Source organism: Athene cunicularia (genome assembly GCF_003259725.1).
Source record: "Athene cunicularia isolate RWA chromosome 13 unlocalized genomic scaffold, athCun1 chr13_part1, whole genome shotgun sequence".
Lineage (NCBI taxonomy): Eukaryota > Metazoa > Chordata > Aves > Strigiformes > Strigidae > Athene > Athene cunicularia.
Window position 1 is genome coordinate 13,913,054 of NW_020799117.1, and position 16,302 is coordinate 13,929,355.

Genomic DNA, 16,302 nt, shown 5'->3' on the forward strand with positions numbered 1-16,302 from the left:
CAGCTGAAGTTTGGGTTGTCTGAACACGGTTTTCTCTAGCACAGAGGACATAACAGGAGTTTCACATGTTCCACTGTCAACTCTAGCCATTGTATAGAGGCAAAAATAGCAAATTATGAAATATATTGTCTTATGTTATGAAAGCTCAAGAGCTGTAATAACAAACCCTGAGTACTACACTTTAGGACTGAACTTTCTAATCTTTTCACAGGCATGACTATCTAAAGGTATATATCTACTGTGTATACTTATTATAACACCATGACAATGAAGCAAATACAAAGATCACCGAGCATTAAAACTATTCAGTTTTATGCAAAACATGCTCACATACAGTTTTTACTTTCAAGCATTAAAATTATGGAAGTGTATTAATTAATGGTAACACAGATTCATCAACATTACAGTAAGATGGTGTGCAATGATTTATTTATGATCTTCGAACATATGAGCTAGCAAAGTGTGTTTTCCAAAATGCAGTCTTGCACAACTTGGCAAACAAACAATAGGGTAATTTTGCTTGTGATTATATTGAATTTTTTTTTCATTGAATGTTAATGAATTTTAAATTGTCTCTGTTAATTTTACTTTTTAATTACAGCACAATATGAACTTACTGGAGCTGATTAAAAATTGATTTACTCATTCTTTAGTGAAAGTTCTAGTCCCAAATTCCTAAATTAGAATGGGCTTATTTAAAGTGCAATTTAAACTTTAAAGAGAGAAAGTATAGAGAGTAATTTTAAATAGTTTTATATGCTTAAGTAGTTCTCCTTACTATTCATATGATACATGGTTACAGGTTAAACTAAATGTTCCTTCACTAAAAGATCTGATTGTACAACGTTTTCATTTCTGTGTATGTTGCTACATATTTCATAAACAAATTAGCATGGTACTGCCAATACAATCTTTCTTCAAGTATTAATGGTTTTGAGGTGGGTTTCCAAAAAAAAGATAAATCATCTATATGGAGTTTATTTCTGGTTATATATGTCAGTAGTAAAACAGAGCGGCCAAATGGCACATCAAGGAAATCCTTATTACAGTAAGTACAGACCAACAATCTTGTAAAGTGTAACTCTAGTGGGAAAACCCAAAACATCACATAGCAGTCACTGCTGTGAAAATATATTAAGAGATAAATATAATTGATGTTCTACTGACATGGATTTACAAAGCATGGAAGCAATGAACAAGTAGCATGATAGTTCACGCCTGTAATTTGTCCATACAGTGTGAATAATGTGTTAAAAATATTACCATCATTACCATGTACAAAACATAAACCAAAAAAAGGTATTCCATTTGGTGTCAAGAGAAACTTGTATTTCAGCCTGTCTGAAGAGGAGCACTAGCAGTTACATATAAAAACTTAATTATGAATCCACGAAAATAACCCAAAAATTCATCACAGTGGGAAACACCACATCCTTTCATTAGGTAACCAGTGTAATATAATATAAGGAGGAGAGTAGAAAAACTTGAAGACAGCATGACAGATACCACAACTCATCCTTGGGATAAGCTATGGGCTGACTTAGCTTATGAGGTTGGGGGGACAGGTTCGTATAACCGGCTCATCCACAGCCGTTTCCTCAAAACCACGTAAAGACATGAGAGACTCCTGCAAAATTTAGTTTCAGAATTTCTGCTAAGAATTGGGGTTCCATTTGAAAATAAAGAGGCTAATATTTCTGTCTTAATAACCTAAAAACTCAGGGTAGAAGGTACAACTGAAGCATAAGGTATAAATGAACCAAGCAGTCCTTAGTTCTCTGCTTTTCCTCAGAGGTTTGTACCAGAGTGAGACCTGTGTAGTGGTTATTCCTCCTTCAAAGACAGCTTCATTCCAAATCATACTCTATACACATTTCTGTGTATAATACAGTATTGTAACACTGCTGTCACAGCATAGTGCTGCTGCACATTTCTTTCCACAATATTTTCCCTTCATTTGTGGCCAAAATACTCAGCTTTGCAATTACTACTGTGCATTGTTCCTAAACACACAACAAAGAATGTCTCCTTGGGAGCCTATCATTGCTATGGGGCTGAGCTTTCCAAAGAAAACACCCTGGGTATTTTTTAAGGTCCTCTCCCAAGAGATATTAAATTAAATAATTTATACTTGAAATACACAGAGATTTCATGTCACTGCTTTCCTGTCCACACAGAAGCCAGCCTTCAGAATACCAGACATATGCTGTCCCTTGGCAAAGAGTTGACACTGGCATCAGGACAAGACAGTCATGCAAAAAAAAACAGGGAAAACAGTATAATGCTATGTGTTTGAATAGTAATTCTGTATATTACTCCTCCTGCTTCCAAGTGCCAGATTCTGTTTACCTTCATTAAATATATTTTACTATCCATGAAAACAGAGGGAAAAAAATACATATATGTATGCAAGTATGTATAGTGAGCTACGACCAATTTTGCCAGTAGATGGTATAATATGAGCTTAAATCTAATCTAGTAGATGTGAAATAAATTTTGAATTTATGTGCATTTTATTTCAATATCCACAATACTGCATGTTTAAGAAATTGTCATAAATCTCTGCATTTAAAATTTTGGCTAACTAGTCATAGTTTTTGTTTATAACTCAGAGTTCCTTCTGCTTTGTGTAGTACATTCAACATGAAGCCAATTTGAGTTATTTTATGTTTGTTTGGGCATATATAATGCATGAGATATGCATTTTGGAGAAATTAGGTCTATGGATAACCACTACTCCACATATATTTTGTTTACTTTCTTATATATACACTTTAATAAATGCGTTATAAGCACATGGATAGTCACTAGGATGCCTCCTGTTGTGATATATTATTGTCTGTTTGCATTGGATATGTTTGTAACAGGTCTAATAAATAACTAACACTTACAGCTATGAGCACTTTTTTTTAATTTACCCCTTTGGAGGAACTGACCATTGAAGATTCCCTAGAGCTGTCCAAAAATACTTTTTAAAAGCATGTTGTATAATTTATATTGAATTCCGAGTGTCTGTAAGTAATTACATTTCTCTATTTGCATGTCTGATAATTTTTCCTGACTGCTATTTACAAAAGGTCTGTCTACAAAGGACCTCTAAGAATAAATGTGTCTGGTGACTGTGGGGACATGAGGTGGGAATTAACTATGTAAGCAGGGGTGTGTGTGCATACATATATATTTGTATACATATATATACATAAATTCACACATATATATGCATGTATTTACACATATATATACACACAAACATATACACACATGACTTTTATATAACACTGGCTGTAAGAATAGAATTTGAAAATGGGAAGGAATCAGTGTGAATACATATCTGTGGATCTGCTACATTTTTTAATTACTCTCCTCAGATTTTTAGAATCTATTTGGGAAAGTTTCCAAAACCACGTATGGAATTTATGCATCCATTGTACTCACTGACATTCATTGGGCTTTAGAGGATTAACTCCATCAAGCTCCATGGAAAAATCCCACTGCTAGGATTTATATGAGGCTGTTCTTCTAAAGAAACCCCAGTGGTGAGCTTAATAATGTCTTGGCCAAGGGGTAAATCTGTTCAAAGCTCCACAACAGCTCATGCATACCAACAGAGACTGAAGTATGATACAGGGTATGTTTTTCGTTGATCAGTAGAGAAAGCTCCACAAATTTAAAAATATATTGGCCTGAGATCTTCATGCCTTGGTACACTTTTTTTATATAGTGAGCTAATGGAAAACAATCGCGATAATGACCTGCATGTTTAGTAATTACACATTCTAGAGAAACAATCTATTTTAATACTATGCCAATTTAAGCCCAGTTAGGATTTGAAATCTTAAGAGATATAATGATATACTGGAACAATCTTGATTACAGAGTTAATTAGAGAGTTAGTTTATTTTTTATTAAAAATTAATAATTCATGCACCTTAATTGTTGGATAATGATGGGTTTGTCTGTTATATGTAGTTAAAAATTATAAAACAGTGCTTTACATCTATGATTTAAAGCATTAATTTTCATAAAATACATGTCAAAGGTTTGCTGTTAAAGCAGTTATCAAAAATCTAACGCAAATAAAAATATCGCTCATTTAAAATAAAATTTTAAAAAATCCTAGTAAGTCTGAGTTGCCAAGGTTTCTATTTTTTGCTTTATCAGGGAAAGTCACAAAGAGTTCTCTTGAGTTAATAGTCAGAATAAAGTAAGACCATAAGCAGACCAGAAATTCTGAGGGGCCAGTCCTCTTCCTAAAGTTGGAAGCTCCAGACAGGAGCTCATGAGCTTTCCTTCAGATTTAATTCTAGATGTCCTTTTCTTCATGCACACGTGAATAAATGGAAAAATATTTCTGTTAGCTAGATCTCCCATTTAAACAGATATGCAATCATCATGGTACCTAAATATTGTGTGTACACTCCCTAACTCAATTTTCTCACATTATTTAATGTGCTCCGTGCTTAATACCTGATAGAAGACTTTCCACCCATACCAATTAACCTTACCCTCCAGTTCTGTTCTACCCAGTTGTCCTTGAATATTGTCCTGTTCTCTTCTGTGCTGTTCATTTGAATTAGTTTGAATTTCTTCCCAGAAATCGTTTGTAATCTAAAAATTGTACCAACCTGCTTGCCCCTTTTTTCCATTTTTAATTTCCCAAGAGATATAAATGGATTTCCCAATTTAAGCATATGACAAAGAGCACTCCCTTTCAGAGCATGCTTTCCTTTTTTCTCTCTTATTTCACTTATACCAGTCACAGCAGTTGTTACCTGAAAAGATAATTTTTTATGAATAAGGGCCTCTCTACACTCAGGTGGAACTCCATATGACTCTAACATTAGCTGCTGAGTTTATAGTACCTATCAAGTCAAAAAATGTGCTATGAAATTACCAGGGAATGTCATACTCTCTCCTGAGTGAGAATTAAATAGCAGTAAAGAAGATATGGTGACAATCAATACCCAGCATCACCATAATAACTAGGATTATTTTTAACTATAGCATTGTGTTGGACATATTATAACCCGTGTTGTCTAAACACCAGCATGAGAACCAATGCAAAATTTACTTATATATACTGAAAAGCATTTAATGGATTTTCCCATAATAGGAATCATAGAATAGTTTGGGTTGGAAGGGACCTTTAAAGGTCATCTAGTCCAACCCTCCTGCAGTGAGTAGGGACATCTTCAACTACATCAGGTTGCTCAGAGCCCATCCAACCTGGCCTTGAATGTTTCCCAGGATGAGGCATCTACCACCTCTCTGGGCAACCTCTTCCAGTGTTTCACCACCCTCATGGTAAAAAATGTCTTCCTTATATCTAGTCTGAATCTACTCTCTTTTAGTTTAAAACCATTACCTCTTGTCCTATTGCTACAGCCCCTACCAAAAAGTCTGTCCCCAATAATAAAATTGTGGAATGGTTTGGGTTGGAAAGGACCTTTAAAGATGATGTAGTTCAACCCCTCCTGCTATGGGCAGGGACATCATTCACTAGATCAGAGACAGCAAATGCTCTCTCTGAAAGCAGCCAGATCAAGCAGCCAGAACAGCAGAGCACAGTGCGCTGTGTTCTCAAGCACTTAGGTGCTGGGAGTGTTTCCCTGAGGAGTTTATCACCTAGACAGTGACCTTCACGGTCTTACCCATTTCAGAAAATCCACAACCCTGTCAAAACAGCAGAGTTATCTGTGCAGCTGGATATTCCTTAGTACACATAGTCTGAAAACATAGATATATGAATCTTACCATGTTATGTGTCTCCCTTTCTGTTTATTAGATGATGTAAAACTAGGAGAAATGGTTGATTACACAAGATAGGTGCACAGCCATTCAGAGGGACCTTTAAAGACTGGAGAAATGGGCCAACAGGAACCTCATGGAGTTCAACAAAGGGAAGTGACAAGTCCTGCCCCTGGGGAGGAATAACCCCATGCATTAGTAATAAGCTGGGGGCCGACCACCTGGAAAGCAGCTGTGTAGAAAAAAACTTGGGGTCCTGGTGGGCAACAAGTTGACTAAAAGCTAGCAACATGCCTCTGGAGCAAAGCAGGCCAACAGCATCCTGGGCTGCATTACAGCTGCAAGCAGGTTGAAGGAGGTGATCTGCTCACCACATGAGCTGGAGTGCTGGGTCCAGTGCTGGGCTCCCTGGTACGGGAGAGACACGGACTTACTAGATCAAGTCCAGAGAAGGACCTCTAAGCTGCTGAAGGGCTTAGAGCATGTTACATCCAGGGAGAGGCTGAGAGCTGAGACTGTTCAGCCCGGGGAAAAGAAGGCTTAGAGGGATGTTATCAATGTATGTACACACCTGAGGGGAGGTAAAGAAGGAAGAGACAGACTCTTCTCAGCAGTATCCAGTGATAGGACAAGAGAAAATGGGCACAAATGGAAATACAAGAAATTCTTTTTAAATGTAACAAAGTGTTTTACTGTCAGGTTGGTCAAACACTGGAACAGGTTGCCCAGAGAGGCTGTGGCTTCTCTGGTTTTGGAGATACTCATAAGGCAACTGTACACAGTTATGGGCAACCTGCTTAATTGGTCCTGCTCTGAGCAGGGGTTTTTGACTTGATAAACTCCAGGGGTCTTGCCAAACTCAGCTACTCCTTGATTCTATGTTTCTAAGTGTTTTCTCATTTCTGTAACTCCAGCCAGCCTTTTGGCACTCATACCACCTTGAAGTGTAAATACTTAGGGACACAGAGCAGTTTAAATTTATGCCATGTCTTCAAAATTACAGATTTAACCTTGCTGTTCATAAATATATTTTCTAAGTTACTTAATGTCTATGTTAAAGCAAAGCAATACTGCACTTGTCACACTGTGATGCACTAAGTAACTATTTTAAATTGGTGATGTTCACTGAAGAATGTGTTAAGACAACTACTTTTTCTGGTCTGGAACAGTAGAGAAAAGTACATATTTGCAAGACGAAAAGCATGTTAATAGAGGCCTGTTTATGACAACACATAATATAAACTGATGATTAGCCAGGCTTGCACATATGGCAAATGAAAATTATACACAAAATCAAAATTCATGCATATATCTATAAAGATAAATTGAGCACTGTGTAATTCTAGGGACATGTTTCTCTTTTCTTTTGGAAAATGTCTACTTCACTTTGAATGATAACATAATGTAACTATAAAGCAGCACTAAAAGTAGTGCTGTTCTGAAAGTCCAAGGAAGCAGACACAAATTTAAAGCTGTAGTCTAAAAACCATGACTAAAAGCTCCCTCTTCTCTCCCACCATCACTATTTAAATTCAGTTAGTACAAGGTGTATTTTCACATCCTTTAGTACTGTTATGCATGAACAGTCTCTCCCTCTTTTATGTTTCAACAAAGACTGAACCTGCTTCTGGACATCGCTCTTTGTTAGCAAAGTCCAGAAGTCAAGACAGCAAATAAAGAGATTTATGACAATATCTTTTTATGCTGGGATCAAAAGCATCTTATAGAGATTTTAATCAGAAGTTTTAAAAAAAATCATTTATGATTGCCATAGTCCTGATTGCAATAATGAAGATAAAAACATGCGCAAACATAATGCCCAGCAGCTTGGAAATGCTGTATGAAGGAAATGAAACAAGATGGCTCAATCTGCCCAATGCTTTGAAAACCTGTACATTAATGCCAGAAGTGTGGGGAAGAAACAAGAGAAGCTGAATAGTAATTCTTAATGGCTAGCACTTTGGAAGTTTAGTAAATTAGACACTTTACTGCAAGGGAAAACGCTGGCATGTTCGCATATGACACTTACCTTGAGATCCAAATTTAGAAAGTTATCTTTGCTGAAAGTCTGGGAACTTGAACATGAGTGTTAAACTTGTTAGTGTCAATTGCAGATGACTAAACCATTGTCATGGTTTAAACCCAGTCAGGCAGCCAAGCACCACACATCTGCTCACTCACTCTCCCCTGCCCAGCGGATGGAGAACTGGGGGAGGGCTGCAGTGGAAGAACTTTTGTGAACAAATACCACAATTATCCAAGGCACGATACAAGGTAATAATGGAGATTTACACTATCCAGACAATCTTTAGAAAGAGAATTAATTCAGTACAACATAGATTAATCTGGAAGTCATGGTTGTGATAAATATTACAGATGCACATCCAGGAGGCAGAAAAAAGCAATCAGTGCAAAGACTGTTGTATATTTAATCAATAGAGAGGAATTGACTGAGATTATGGTGAAACTTGGCAACTTGGATTATGATAAGAGTTAATGAAATTTAGGAAAGGAAGGAGGTTGGATAAAAAAATAGAAAACCCCCAGACTTTAAGAAAACAGAGTTCAATAGATTCAACAAATCCCTAGGTAAGAGCTCATATGACAGGAAAATAGAATTGCAAAGAGTGGCAGTTCCACAAACAATATTAATGGTGCAAAACCAAGCACAGACTATCCAATATAGAAGCTGAAAATAACTAAGTCAGAAGCTTCTCACCAGTGTCAAGCAAAAGAAGGAAGAACAGAGAAAGCAGAAATGGGTCAATTATACTAAAAATATAGGAAGAGTGTGTAGAAGGAAAATTAGAAAGGCCAAAGCATGAGATAGAAAGAAGCCAGCAAAGAAATCAAAGACAACAAGAAACCACTGCAGATGTTAGCAATAGGAGAAGTGTCAGTCTAGTACTGATCGGAGAAGGAAAGCTATCAGAATGCCAGGACTGCTCACATGCTGCATGATATTTTTGCTTTAAAATGTTAACTGTAAGAAGGATGTTCAAACACTTAACACTGTAGAAAAGAGTAAAATCTCAGTTTGGAATAAAGAAAAATAGATTAAAACAACTCAGTTGCTCATACCCATAAATTTACTGAACTACCTGCAACAGTTCAGACATATTAAAGCTCATCTAATGCTGTATCTAATACCTCTGAGGAACTGAAAACCCCAAAAGCTAAAATGCAGTGTCTACTGCACAGAAATATAAGCCAGTCAGCTATGAGAGTATAACTGAAATAATGTAATTTTCCTCCACCCCCAAATTCATCACAAATAACTAGGCATCTAAAAAATAACGTGGTTATGCCTAAGAGCTAACATGGATTGGTCCAGGACAAATCATGTCAATTTAATTTTCTAATTTTCTTCTCTGACAGATCACATGGATGAGGAAGAAATCTTGTGTATTTTAATTTTAGTAGAACTTCTGAAACAATATATTCTAATAGGTGAACCAGTGAAGCACAGTCATCACAAAAGTAATAAAGAATAGGTACAAAAATGTTTGGTATAACTGTGCTTATGAAATAGTTTATAATAGTTTACTATCAAATGGTAAAACATACTCACTGGAGATACAGAAGCCTATTTGTAGGTCTGGTTCTATTCAGTATTTTCATTATTCTTACAGATAAATGAATAGAAAATATGTTTATTAAATATGCAGCTCCCACCAAAATAAGAAATACCCCATATACATTGGAGGAAAGGTCTAGAATTCACAGTGATCTTGACAATCTGAAAATCAATCTGAAAGTAAATGATAAAGTTTAAAAACAGACAAATTTGTTCACAACAAATAACAAAATAAATGTTATGTTTGTGCCTCTTTTAATAGAGATATATAACAAAATCATATATATATATAACATATAAACATACAAAACACAGCATGTAAGCATAAACATATAGGTATACGCAATAAATAATGTCGAAGATCCTTGTCACAATGTTTCTCATCCAGTCACTGTTGGCAAGGCTTCAGCAAGAACTACTATTGCTTCAGTGAAGCAAATGAATCTGTCAACTGCATCAACCGTGCGTTAGCAAAGACATGGACAAACTGAGGTAGATAAACAGAGATATAGGAAATGTAACAAAAGAAAGACTGAAAGAACAGGGAATGTTTTGCCTTGGTAGTTACAGTAGATATGCAAAAGAATAATGGGCTTAAACTACACTAACAAACCAGTTTAGAGATTGAGAAACAATTCTGGTGTCAATGAAGGAACAGTGAAATCAATTGCCTGGGGTAGTCATGACATAGTGAACACTGGAGGATTTTATAAACAGGTTATACAAACATTAGTCAGGAACTACACAGCTATAATTTATTCTGCCTTGAGGATCTCCCAGATTTCTTTTTCCAAGCTTCTGCCATCAGAATAGTCATTAACTTAACAGATAATGTACTTGCACAAAATAAAGGGGTTCTGGCACCAAGCTTCTGCTCTTACCTAGACAAATAAATATTTAAGAATCACTTAGGCCCCAGAACTGCATGCTGATCACCTGTTCTTATACAGATGCCCTAGCTCCTAAATTGCCACCTCACTGGGAATCTGGGATGTTCTTTCATTTGTTTACCTACAAGAAATTTCTGCATCTGAAAAGACTTTACAACAGACTTTTCATGTGAACTGATACAATATGTGTGCACATTTTTATAGTTAATGAATTGACCCACAGCAAAAAGTATTCAGGCTGTTGTGATCCCTCCCCACTGACTTTATTCATCCAACCAGCAGCTTCCTGTACTCACTTGAATCTCTTGGGATGAGACAAACATCTCAGTTGGTATGTACAGAGTCTAGACAACGTTCTTGGACTAAACAGACTAACTTTCATATAGCTACACATAGGTGGGACGAATCCCAGAATTCAGAAACTGCTTACCGATATTACTTTGCAAATTAAGAAGGGCTTCATAGTTTGGTCTTTCATATTTTTAGCTTACATTTCAGTTCTCACCCAACAGAGATGATAGCTTGACAACTTAAAGTTATTTTATGCATATTCAGATTGTATTAACTATTTTTAGCCGTCTTTTTTAACTGAAGTGTGTGAGTAAGCACATTTTGCCAAACTGCAAAGTTCAGCAATATGTTTAAAGGCAGAAGCTCCTTTGAGGTTTAATGCAGTCTTTCCAAGTAGCATGATTTCAATCCAAACTCCAAAATATTGCAATTTCACTTTGTGTTCTCGAGGCAGCAAAAAGAAAAAAAAAAAAATTACTTTGGTTGACAAGCCTCCTCTATTATTAATGTGATGTAAAATTTCTTCCTGATCATTATGTTCTGTGCATCCTGAGCAATGACATTCCACCCTTTAGCCAGAAGTGAGTACATGGCTTTGAATGGAAGTAGCTTAGAGGCTTCCATTGTTTCAAGTTCTCTGGGAATGACAGCACTGCAAGCTATGTAATGACTGAAGTGTTCAGGCAAGGATAGAACAGGCCTTGTTGTTCTTCAGAAATGGATTACAAAGTCTGAGCTAGATCCTGAAGATGAATTTCTGAGTTCAAATGCTGCAATACCCAGAATATACTGCTCCTCTTCCCTGCTGCAAAATTAATGTCAGGAACATGCTTGTTGAGGAACAGCATATGGATGCTGACAGAGGGAGGAGAGTGAGGTTATACTGAAGTGATGAGGAAGGCAAACCAGCATATACATTGACTGAAGCTAATGAAACCACATCCTTGTCTAGGGAGGTTTTAGTAAGGAACAATGGGAGGAATAGCTTGTGGCCTTAACAGACAGTGGCAATATGGGAACCACAAATGCCTTGGAATCCTATACTGTGGAAGTTTTCTATAGGAATTACAGAATCACAGAATCGTCTAGGTTGGAAAAGACCTTGAAGATCATCTAGTCCATCACTTAACCTCACACTGACAGTTCCCAACTCCACCATATCCCTCAGTGCTGTGTCGACCCGACTGTTAAACCCCTCCAGGGATGGGGACTCCACCACCTCCCTGGGCAGCCCATTCCAACCCAATGCAATTTACATGGGAAATCTTCAAGTAAATGCAGAGAAAACTTGACCAACTCTAAACTAGATTTTTTTTAAGAAGAATTTGGACAGATTAAAACATGAAAACAAACATCAAATTTTATCTTGAGGTTCTCCGGCAATCTAATCCATAAAATTAATAGGAGTCTTTCAAGAATGGTTCTGCAGTTCAATCAGCCCTGGGATGATCTTTTAATTATAACTGAACCATCTTCCTTGAAAATATTAAACAAAGTAATGTTTTTCTTCTGTAGAACTATAAATACTGTTAAAATATTGCAAGATCATGTTTTCATATCTCATATTTTACTGAGAAATTTTGTAAAAAATGAGGTAGTTTCAATTATACACCTCTAATACTATTTTTATACCACATACTTTTTTAAGGTACTATTTCAAAGTAACTCCTTACTGATTATCTTATTAATTATACATTTATATATGACATAAATAGTTTCAGCTAGTAGAAAGAATGCTATTTTACAATATATGTAACTCAAGCATGTTAATCAATATTGTATTTCTTCCACCACATATATGAACAGAATTTTAAATTATATGTTTTGTGGTTTTATCTAAAGTTTTGGCAATAGTAAATCATATAATATCAAAAATATATAATTTATGCAAGAATACAACACAAAGACAATTAGAAACACCCTAGATTTATTTTGCATAGCATAATTTTGCCTCTCTAGGCAGTGATTACAACTTAGTAGCTTCATTAGCTTCAGTCATAAGAGTTCATTATGATTTTTTAGATTACTATTTTAAAAATAAATTTTCCTTAAGCAGAAGTACTTTTTGTTACTCTCTCACATTTCTGGGTTCTTAAACATTTTACTTTTCCTTATTTATACTAATTTTTACCTCCAAAAATATCTTCACTGACACAATTCACTGCTTTCCTGATCAGTGGCATAACCTATGATCACCCATAAACAGCGTCAGTGGACCTATAAACAAAGTCAGAGGTAATGGCCACATGTAACTTCATCGGGAACCCTGTGGTTCATCGTGTAGCTGACATTTGTCAGCTTACTCCACAGAAATCAAATGCTGCATAAGGTGAACATACCCTGAGTACTGCTACGCTCTGGATGTTCCTGGTGGTGGACACTCAGGCAACTAATATCGTGCTACAGCAGCACTGCGATGGCTCAGATTTTCTCCAGGCTCTGGCCTTATGTCTGTATACCTCTTGCCTATATTAACCTGCTAAAATGTCATAATTCCAGCTTGCCTCAGTCATCTTCTATTCTTGCAGACAGAGCAACTGGGGAGAAGCTAAGGCAGCTTGCAGGACTGGGACTGTAGGACTGCGTCTTTGCTCGCTGGCCTTCAAAGGGAGGTAGCACTACTGAAATTACTAATGATATTTTCTGTTCCCAACAAGTATTATCATGTTTTGAATAGAAATTGCATTCTAGTGGTATTTAGCATGAGAAATTAAAGAATCTGAATATGTCTTAAAACATCAACACAAAGAAGGTTTCATTTGCTATGATGATACACCTATGATCAGCATTATAACACTTCATGGCTGCCAATTCCTTTACATACAAGTAAAAGTGCATCTTTTCAAGGAAAAGTGGGCAGAAAATTCTTCATTTCATGTTACTGTCTGCAAAAATTCTGCTTTAGAAAACCCTTCATCTTCATGGATATTCCTTTATGGCATTATTCTTTAATTATCTCAGACATAAACATCAGAGAAAGGACTAATTAATTAGAAAATCTTTTGCACTAGAAAGCTGATGTCTATAAAAACTAATATTTGTTCTTTAGAGGGTATGGGATCTGATGAAACAAAGTAATTTGAATTAGCTGCAGATAGTTCACATTAGTGGATAATTAATTTCCTTCATATTTTGTCCTAGATTTCATTAGACAACAGTTGTAAACATTTCTGTGTTAGTGAAAGGATGTCAGAATTTGGGTTAGATTATGACTTCTCAGAAACAAAAAATAAAATATGCAACAGCAAGCATTATCATAAAGGAAAACCAGAAAGAAGAAACTTATTGAGAATTCAATGCATTGTTTTGTAGTGGTTTTAATGATTTCTATTAGAAATTAAGGGAATATGACATTATCTTTGAAGATACTCTAAGACCTATGGGACTTCCAAATAGCAGAGGCAATATTCTGTTGTTTTAAAATGATAGCTACAATAATGAAATAACAGATGTAATATCCTTAAAACACAGGACAGCACACTGTATCTTCTTTATTTATTCGTCTATACTTTCAGTGTTTCATGTAACAAGTTATAAGACCAAAACATTTCTGTACTCAAGGGTTTTTTTACATTTGCTTATTTATGTGCAGACAATAAGAATTTTTTCTCTAATAAAAATTACATTCTATTACACAGAATATATGTATTAAACATATTTAATTATTATGTTGAAGACACACTATGAGAGATAAATTCTGATTATGACAAAAACTTAAAATGGGGTTGTAAGGACACAATTGGTGGGAAAAGTGGGATTAGCACGTGAGCATGTGTCCTATTTGAGCATCAGTTAATGGGAGTTTCAGTGAGTGAGAGTTGGATGTAGCAATACTGGTAATTCAGATTTAATTCCAAAATGTCTGGCCGATGACAAGCCTACCAGCAGTGTCTGCTCTCATTTCACTTCTATCCTCAGACACAAACCTAATGCATAACTTAGATAGATGAAACTTACACTGTGCAAGTCTGTTTAATCATCTCCCATGGAGATAAGCGTAAAGGGTGAAGGAGTAGTCATATTGTTGCTTACACCAACGAGGAAGTGGAACATGACGTGGTAAAACATATACCAACCAATCATCATATAAAACTAAGCATTGTAAAATTTTCTTAGGAAAAACGCAAACAATTTGCTTCACTTGAGTCTGGGTAAAGAAGTTAAGGTCACTGGGGTATACTTAAGAGTATATTCAAAGTTTTATTGTGTTAAGGCCTCCAGATCATTTTTCTGGATGCCTTGTGCCTCCATATGCTCAAGAATTTGTTTTCAGAGATTACCTTTTCACACACTAGCCATACAAACAAACACAAATACTAGTGGTTTTAAGTGCCCCTTAAGCTTAAGTACTCTACTAAGTACAGTATTTACTAGATTCAATTTCAGATCTGGAATTCTGTTCCTTGCTGGTTTTGAAAGCGACTGTATTCAGAAGTCTCAGACATCTGCTATATATGAAATCCCCAAAAGCTGTAAAACAGATTTTACTTAAAAGCAGCTCGTTCATTACACATTGCATTAGAAAGGGAGACTTTTTCTGCCTAAAAATCAGAAAGACTAGTTATCCAGAGAAAGACAAGCAAGAAGATTGATCTTATGAACCTGAAGGAAAGGGCAAGTTCTGCAGATTACTGCAGGTATATGAAAATAATTTTATAAGAACTGTAATGTATTCTTGAAGAATAATTATGCAGACATTGGAATAGCTAGTGTAGCTTTCTGTGCCTACACAACATCTGTCTCATGCACTGAAATAACCATATTGAGAACAACATAATGCATCTGCCTTCAGAAATAAAAATCCAACCCAAACTATTTATAATAATCTCTCCTTTATCTAATCAAACTCAAATAAAAATGTGATTTCAACTTAATTGACCTGCATTTTACTGTGGTTTCGCTACAAATGTGAATTATATTTTAATGAAATAAACCACTTACCAGCTTTTAACAATGACACTTCAGGTTTTTCAGCACCCTATTAAAAAAAAAAAAAACAAAACATAACAAACAAACAAACAAAAAAAGAGAAAAAAATCCCAAAAGGTAATCAGTGCAATTTAATGAAATCCAGGGTCAGATTTACACAGCTTTCACTAAATCAGCTTTAAGCCATAGGAAAAAGACAGGTGAGCTAAAAGAGAAGGCTAAATCAGAAATGCAGCCCCTGCCTAGTTTGAAAGGAGACACTGGGAGAAACTGAGCTGCAAAACTGCACAATTGTACTGAATCATTTTGTGCTGGTCTGGGGGAGACTGGCCTGATTGAGTGCTCTTGCTGAATCTCTCACTCAGTGAAAGACTTTTTGTCACATAATGTTTTGGAACTTGCACCAATCTCCCCAAACATCAGGCAGTCTGTCTACAAAAAGGAGAAAGTTCTCAGATTTTTCTGCTTATTTTAATTATGCTTCTGTGATTTAAACCTGATATAAACTTGGTTGCCTTTTTTGTTGTGCAGAACCTTAAGAAGGTCAGTACAAATTCTTTTTTTTGAAAGTTCAAGTTCTTCAGAATGAAATGAATACTTTTATTTAAATATCTTGCTAATATTTAAGGAAAATAAATTTGCTGTCTTTTGGGGGAGGGGATAGAAAGTAGTGTGTTTTCAACTCTGCAGTTCATACTTCAATCCTTTCTGTAGATTATAGTTTCTAAATAAATTACTTCAAAAAATTGAGAACAGCTCTGATAGATTTAAAGCATAAGCCTCTATCAGATGCGGATCCACAACTACTCTACATATATATATATATATATATATATATATATATATATATAAATATATATATATATG

At 35.6% G+C, this 16,302-nt stretch overlaps 1 long non-coding RNA gene across 1 annotated transcript in view; it reads right to left on the bottom strand.

The window, feature by feature from the left end:
• Positions 1–1,542: 1,542 nt before the first annotated feature.
• The window catches only part of LOC113485344, a 40,991-nt gene continuing 26,231 nt past the window's right edge, over positions 1,543–16,302 (bottom strand). The window contains exons 3-4 of the long non-coding RNA XR_003399408.1: positions 15,448–15,484; positions 1,543–1,627 (exon numbers count right to left, since the gene is read on the bottom strand). This is a non-coding gene — a long non-coding RNA (uncharacterized LOC113485344). The remainder of the gene's footprint in view (positions 1,628–15,447; positions 15,485–16,302) is intronic.